We start from the raw sequence: 8,113 nt of genomic DNA, 5'->3' as shown, positions 1-8,113 counted from the left end.
GTGAGGTATGAGATGTGAAGTCATGGACTCTGTTCAGTGCACAACCTCACCTCCCAGGCCTTCCCCACCATGAGTCCAGCCTGGGCCTGCGCTTCCCGTAGCCCCTGGGTTGACAGGAGCCAGCAACTGGGTGGTCATGCCCATATTCTAAATGCCAAAACTGAGGCTCAGAGAGGGGGAGCAGAGGTCCCTACCCCCAGTCCACCTCCCCCTCAACTCAGCCCAGCTCACAGATCCTCCCCCAGCTGCCGCCCGGTTGCCAAGATGTTGGAGGAGGAGGAGGAGATTGCTGAGAAGCAATCCAAAAATACACACCAGCTTGCTCCTCCTTCTTCACTCCCTCTCCAGCTTCAAAGCCTCCTTTTGGGCAGGTAGGAGGGGCTTCTTCCTGGCCAGGCCACCAGGAGCAAAGGAGATCAAGGAGACATAGGGTCCAGGTAGTGGGTTCTGGGACCCCATTCTCACCCAGCAGATTTCCTGGACCTTGGCTCCATCGCCCTGGGCTCCATCACCCTCCCACAGTTCCAAGTCCAGGCAAGCTGTTTCCTGACTCCCTGCCTTTGCACATGCAGTTCCCTACACCTTGAATGCCCTTCCTCATCCTTCAAATCCCATATCACCTTTAACTCCACTGGAGAACCTTCCCTGAGTCATTTGGGGCTCCCCCTGCATCCTGCACCCACCCTAGTCACAGCCATTTTGCAAATGATGCTCTCACGGGCGGTGAGGTCGTGGCTGCTAGCTTTGCCTTTTGTGCCCCAGCCCCTGGCACAGACAGGCGCTCGATAAATCTGGAAGGAAGGGAGGGAGGGAAGCAAAGAAATACCTCTCATGGGCTTGTAGGGGATCTGGACCATGAGCACCTTGCACAGGGCTGGGCATGGAGCAAAGCCCAAGAATTAGCCCTTAAGGGACCTGAAAACAAGATTGGGTGATTTTCATGATTTCATCGAATGACAATGTTAATTGAGAAAGGAGTCTCGGCCGAGGCCTGCGCACCAAAGGGTTCTGGGTTTGATTCTGGTCAAGGCTACTGTACCTAGGTTCCCCGGCCCCGGCTCTGGTTGGGGCGCGTGCAGGAGGCAACCAATCGATGTGTTTCTCTTACATGGATGTTTCTCTCTCTCTCATTCTCTCTAAAAGATCAATGGAAAAATATCCTCCGGTAAGACTTAACAACAAACACAAACAAAAAACAAGTCTCAGTGAGACTCCGTGGGGGTGAGTCGGAGTGGAGGTTGGCATTGTAACCGGTGAATCAGTGTGCCCAGGCTGCCTGTCACTGCTTGAACCAATCAAGCAGAGACAGGGTTGAATTTCTTAGGAGCACTTCTTCCAATAGAGCCAGCAGTATGGGAGAGCATCAAGTCATCCACCCACAAAAATCTGCTGTGCACCCCATAAAGCCAGATGTTGATATAGGGTAGGGCAAGGATTAGTACAGACATGGGGAAGTAGGCTATGAAGGCTGGGGTGGGACTCCATTGTTTGGGCATCAATGTTGTTAATCTTTTCATGATAATATAGGAATTAGTGGCTGGGAACAAGGTTAGTGACTCAGAGTCTTACACCATTGCAGACATCTCAATGATAAGGTCCGTGGTGGCTGCCTGATTGTATTTCCACAGCATCAAAAATGAGTCGGCCCTTACAGGATTTTGTAAATTCCAAAATTGCTTCATATTTTTTCAGGTTACTTCTGTGACATTAGGTTATTATTACTGAGTACTTTTTTCTGCTAGTAAATTAGTTGTGAACACATTTTTTTCTTGAATAAAAGATTCTAGTTAATACTTTGGCATATAAACACAGTGATTTTGAAACATATTCTTGTAAGTCAAAGGATTTTGCTCAATATCTATGCCTGCCTCTTTCAGAATGAAAGATAAAATAATCCTGTAGAAATGTACTAAGAATAAGCATCCCTTATTTTGTGATTTATCAGAATGTAAACATAGAGCAGACTTATACACTGCTTTTATAGGATAAACGCTTTTATTTTGCTTCTAGTACGGTAATGATTATATCGTACACGTGTAGGGAACTATATACTTATGACACTAGACCTCAAAGGACTCTGACAGTGACAGCCAATTCCTGTGCAAAAATGATCCTCTGCTGCCGCCCTGTGGACATTCAGGGAATAACAGCATCCACTACCAGCTGTCACAGGGAAAACCTATGCTGTATTGGAAGAAATTTTTTTAAAAAGATGATAAAAATAGTAAAAAAAAAAAAAGGGGGGGGGCTCTATGATTAAACTTACCAAGGGCTCAGGACGACTCAATGGTAGAGTCTGGTTTTGCACTTAAGTCATTTCAAAACCGTGTTTTCCACTGATGACGAAAGTCTGCATGGAGTGTAGACAATTACACACACATGATTTTCTGCAAGTGAAGACGGCACAGGCCACAGACAGTGTGCGGGTGACAGTGCAGAGTGTGTGGGGCCCGGCATGGTCCCAGCAGAGCTCGCCCTCTAGAAAGTTCTTCCTTGCCTGTTGTGCTTTTCCGCACAAGAGACCCTGAGACTTGCTCTTCTGCTCAACCCCATCCCACACACTGTCCTCAGAATCCTCTCTGTAAACATAGACCTAGCTACTTCCCTCCACCATAGACTCCACCACAGGCTCCCACTCTCCCTCTACCTAGTCTTTCACCAGAGGTGCGGGCCGACGCTCTAACCAGTGAGCAACACCAGGTATGGATTCTATACTCTAATAAAATATAAATTTGTGCCAGGTCAAGGGTCAGAGGTAAAGTGTGGGGCTGGGGCTAGGGCTGGGGTGGGGTTAGGGTTTTAGGGCGAGGTGTCAGTTTCAGGGCCGGAGTCAGGGTCAGAAGTGTAAAAGGTGAATTTGCTTTGGAGATGAATTTGCTTTGCAAAAGGTGAATTTTTCTGATTGTATTTCAGCAGCATAAAAATTAGTCTACCCTTCTAGGATGTTAGCAAATTCCAATATTGCTTCATATCTTTTCAAGTTACTTCTGTGACATTAGGTTATTATGAGTACTTTTGTCTGCTAGTAAATTAGTTGTAAACACTTTTTTTTCTGAGTAAAAGATTCTAGTTAATAGTTTGGTGTTGCAACACAGTGGTTTTGAAACGTGTTCTTGTATGTCAAAGGGTTCTGCTCATTACCTATGCCTGTCCCTTTCAGAATGAAAGATAAAATAGTCCTGTAGAAATGTGGTGAGAACAAAGATTCCTTATTTTGCGATTTATCAGAATGCAAGCCTAGAGCAGACTTACACTGTGGTTTTATAGGATAAACGGTTTTATTTCTCCTTCAAATAAGTTACTGATCATACTGTACACGTCTATGCATCTATATACTTATTACATAAACCTCAAAGGAAGCTGTATGCCAATTCCTGTGCAAAAACGATCCTCTGCTGCCCTCTTGTGGCCGTTCTAGGAATAACACCTTGTGCTTCTGTCCGTGGTGCTGAAATCCCAGGTAATGCCCCGGGAACACGACAAGAAATTATAAGGAATAACAAAACAAAAACAAAACAAAAAAAGCACACACACAAAATCACCGAGCCTGTACATGGCTGCAATCATTCCTTCCCTGGATGGACTGAAGTCACGGGTTTGGATTTTGCACCTCTTCCCGCCCCAGCCCCAGGGAGGTCTTGGCTAATGCACTGATATCGTGAGTGAACCTGTGCGTTCACGATGTCAGCCTGAAACCTAGAGGCTGCCATTCTTGAGGCAGCCAGGACTTTGGAGGCCGCCGTCCTTGAGGCAGCCAGTAACCTGAAGTCCGCTCTGATTATGGCAGTCCTTTCCCCGGAGGCCGCCATTACTGAGGTTGCCTGTGCCCTGGAAGCCGCCATTATTGAGGCAGGCAGTCCGTACAGCGAGGTGTGGAGTATCGCGAGACCGGGCGACTTCGCCAGAGTCCGCTGTTACTGAGGCATTCGTTACCCTGGAGGCCGTCATTACTGAGGCCACCCATACAGCGCAGGCCTCTGCGAACGAGGCAGCCTGTACGGGACACGTAGCCTTTGCTGAGGCAGCCAGCAACCTGCAGCCGCCTTTACTAAGGCAGCCAGTACCTTGGAAGCCGCCGTCCTTGTAACCTGGAGTCCGCTATGATTGTGGCATTCCGTAACCTGGAGGCTGCCCTTACTGAGGCTGCCCGTACTGAGGAGGCCTTCGCTAATGAGTCAGGCAGTATGGGATAGGTCGCCTTTACTGAAGTTATTTATTGCTAGCTACTAGGTTACTGGTTACTAGTTACTGGGTTACTGGTTACTAATTATCAGGTTACTAGTTTAAAAAAGGTTACTAGCCGCTAGGTTACTGGTTACTAGTTACTCGGTTACTGGCTACTAGCTACTAGGTTGCTGGATACTAGTTACTAGGTTAATGGTTACTGGTTACCAGGTTACTGGTTACCAGTTTACTAGGTTAAGTATCACGTCTATGCATCTATATAATTACTCGAAGGAAGTGGTCAGCCAATACCTAAGCAAAATAGATCCTCTGCTACCCTCTTGTGGCCATTCAAAGAATAACACTTTGTGTTTTGTCCGTGGTGCTGAAATTTCAGCTAATGCCCTGTGTACTTGATTGAAAATTCTACCCAAACAAAGACACGAGCAACCAAAAACACAAAGGAAAACCCACAAAATCATCGACGCTGTCCAGGGCGCATTCATTCCTTCCCCGAATGGACTGAAGTAACAGGTCTGGATTTTACACCCCTTCCCGCTCCAGCCCTGCAAAGGGAGACCTTGGCTGATGCACCGACATCGTGAACCTGTGCGTTCACTATGTCAGTCTATAACCTAGAGGCTGCCATTATTGAATCAGTCAGTTCTGGGGAGGCCGCTGTTAACAAGGCAGCAAGTCCTGGACAGGTCTCTTTTACTGAGGCATCCAGTCAGCCAGAGGCTGTTGTGATTTCGGCAGCCAGTCCCTTGGATGACCCCATTATGGAGGCAACCAGTCTGTCCAGCGAGGTGCAGGGGTATTGGGAGAATGTGTTATTCCTGCTCGACTCAGCGGCCCCTGGAGAGGCCTCGTTTACTGAGGCAGCCAGTAGCCTGGAGGCTGCAATGATGGATGCAATGAGTAGCCTAGAGGTGGGCATTCCTGAGGCAGTCCCTCCCCTGTAGGCTGTTATTATTGATGCCATCAGTAGCAGGGAGGCTGTGATTGTTGATGGCACCTCCAGATGCAGGGTTCTCATGGGAATGTGTTCTTACCACGAGAAGAAAAATCAATTTAAAGAGAGAGAGAGAGAGAGAAACATCCACGATGAGAGAGAATCATGTATCAGCTGCTTCCTGTATCCCCACCTCCACCCCCCACTGGGGATCGAGCCTGCAACCTGGACATGTGCCCTGACTGGGCATTGAATCAGGAAACCTTCAGTTTGCAGGCTGTCGCTCTACCCACTGAGCAACAGCGGCCAGGGCCACAGTGGGTTTTTTAGAGATATTTCTACTATTTCAGAAAGGAAGAGATAAACATGAATGATGAGTGATCATCATAGATTGGCTGCCTTCTGCAAGAAGAAAGAGGGACATTTGTTCTCATCTGCTAAGCGGAAGGACTAAGCCCTGGTCAGTCTTCCATTGGATACCCAGGGAAGGGTCGCTGGTAGGATTCCTGGTCCAGAGCACATACCCTGGGATGCAGGTTTCATTGCCTGCCCTGGTCAGGGCTCCTGTGGGAGCCAAAGATCCATGTGTGTGTCTCTTGCATATTCATGTTTGCTTGTTTGTTTTCTCTTTCTCCTCCCCCTCCCTCCCTCCCACTCTATATAAAAAAATGAATGGGGAAAACATATCCTCTGGAAAAAATTAGCCAAAACATACACAAGAAAAAGTACAAAGAAGGAAAAGGTTTTGAGGGTGTGAAAAAAGCAGCATACTCCTAAAGAAAGGCACCATCATGAGCAGAGCATTTAGCTACGCTGATGGTTTTCAACGCGATGTTTTAGAACATAAAAATAAAATGTCCGAGTGTCCCTCAGCTACCAAGGTCCTGACACAACAGGATGAGGCCACTCTAGCACGGTCCTTGCAGGGTCTCCAAAAGCCACCACAGCAGGGGCAAGGCTCTCAGGGGCGAGGCTGGGAGGAGCAGGGGAAAGTGAGGCGTGAAGAAGGCGGGAAATGGACAGAGGAGGGGACAGCACATGCTCCCCTGCTCCCAGAGTCACCTACCCTGAGAAGATGCGAGCAGACTCACCTGTGTCAGTGACCTAGGAACGCACAGACCTAGGCACACAGAGACCGAGGAACAGACAATTGAGGCCACAGTGGCCTGGAGAGGTGACTTCCGGGAACCTGTGGCCACTGTGCTGGGCTGGTTCCTTCTATCCTCCTGGAGGTACCTTCTTGGTGGTCGAGGACTCCAGAACCCTGGATTTGATTTCCACACACCGCACCTACTTCAGTGATGGCGAACCTTTTGAGCTCGGCGTGTCAGCATTTTGAAAAACCCTAACTTAACCCTGGTGCCGTGTCACATGTAGAAATTTTTTGATATTTGCAACCATAGTAAAACAAAGATTTATATTTTTGGTATTTATTTTATATATTTAAAATACATAAAGAAAAATCAATCAAAAAAATGAGTTCGAGTGTCACCTCTGACACGTGTGTCATAGGTTCGCCACCACTGACCTACTTCATGGTGACTCCGTCCAAGACACAAGACCTTTTTGGATATCCATTTACACAACAGTTGCATGGAAAGTGATCTCAGACTTATTCTATATAGTTATTATATGAATAATAAATCAGAGCAAAGCAGTTATCTGATGTAGTATACATTTGTATTGTACATATATTTTATTTTAGAAAATGATATTTCTGCTATAAAGTTGGCTTCCTAAGTGTAATTAAATGATCATGTAAAAAACTTCATAAGTGTGAATGTTTTACTTGGCAAATGTTTGGAAACTTGGTAAGTATTACTGTGTATTGCTTGCCAATGAACTGTTGGGGGTCATGTGTTGTCACCAAAGTAGAATCTTTGCTAAATTACTGGCTCCCTTCTAAGACATAGCCTGCATGGTTTTACCTTCATTCTATGTTGTGAACCATTAGGCAGAAGCTAGAAGTAGACTTGTACTGATGCAACACCTCCCACTTGCTGTCATGATGGAAACAGGCCTGATGCTCAAAGCAAGCTTAGAACACCAGCAAGGTAAAGCTTGTCATCACCATAGCATGTAATCTACCCAGCCAGGGCCCATTCTCTTTCTAGTAAACAGGTCATCCAAATAGCAACACACAGCCCAGTGAATGAGCCTCAATGATTGAGTGTTGACCTATGAACCAAGAAGTCACATTGATTCCTGGTAAGGGTACACACATCACATCACCTGATTGATTTTTTGCCTCTCACATCAATGTTTCTCTTTGTCTCCCTATCCCTCTCTGTCTCAGATCAACAACAACAGATCTACTTATATAAAAACCATGGGTGGTGTTCATCACGACCACAACTGCCATGACCAAGCGGAAGGAAGTCAGTCCTGCAGGTGTTTTCTTGGCAACGGCTGCGCCCTCCACTGAGCTGTTTCCTGGAGCTGTTTCCTGTAAGGGCAGGGTTTGAGGCAGGAACCCGCCCTGGGAGCGTGGAGGCATATCTTTCTAATGTGTGCCGCGCCAGCACAGCCAGGGGTGAACCTGAGTGGGGGTGACTGAAAGGCTTAGAAAAGACAGACAAGAGAATGAAAGCTGGGTCTCGGTGGGACGCTGCTTCCCTGAGAGACAGCGACCACGGCCACAGACATGCCTTTATTTTATAGCAGATGCTACGAGGCAAAGTAAGGGTGTGACCAAGATGTTTACAACATTCTCCTGGGTTTCAATCCTACTCAACTACATGCACCTGAACTCTATCAAGCCTACATCACTCAGGCACGTGGGGCCACGTGTTCAGACCATAGGTTCAAGCTTACAACTACAGCTGTTGCCTGTAATTGTGCTGGGAGGGCTCCTGCCCTCCAAGCTGTGACTTGCATGTGGCAATGAGAAGACTGTGCCCTCTCATCAGTCCAAGGCTTGAACCTGTCCAAAACACTGTAACAGCTCCCCACAATAAAGTTTTAATTCTGTTTCTTTGTTACTAATGTTGTGGC

General features: G+C 47.1%; 2 long non-coding RNA genes across 2 annotated transcripts in view; one reads left to right on the top strand and one right to left on the bottom strand.

Annotated features, from left to right (window-relative positions):
- The first annotated feature begins 3,276 nt into the window (after positions 1-3,276).
- On the top strand, positions 3,277-4,263 carry LOC106725233. Its single transcript, XR_001361105.1, has 2 exons — positions 3,277-3,816; positions 3,850-4,263. It is a non-coding gene; the product is annotated as an uncharacterized LOC106725233 (long non-coding RNA).
- Positions 4,264-5,769: 1,506 nt separating this feature from the next.
- Positions 5,770-8,113, bottom strand: part of LOC106725234 — a 10,902-nt gene continuing 8,558 nt past the window's right edge. The window contains exon 3 of the long non-coding RNA XR_001361106.1: positions 5,770-5,932. This is a non-coding gene — a long non-coding RNA (uncharacterized LOC106725234). The remainder of the gene's footprint in view (positions 5,933-8,113) is intronic.

Source organism: Myotis brandtii, unplaced genomic scaffold, assembly GCF_000412655.1.
Source record: "Myotis brandtii unplaced genomic scaffold, ASM41265v1 scaffold1466, whole genome shotgun sequence".
In the NCBI taxonomy this organism is placed as follows: domain Eukaryota; kingdom Metazoa; phylum Chordata; class Mammalia; order Chiroptera; family Vespertilionidae; genus Myotis; species Myotis brandtii.
Note: the sequence above shows the minus strand (reverse complement) of the source record. Positions and strands in the feature narration are given on the sequence as shown.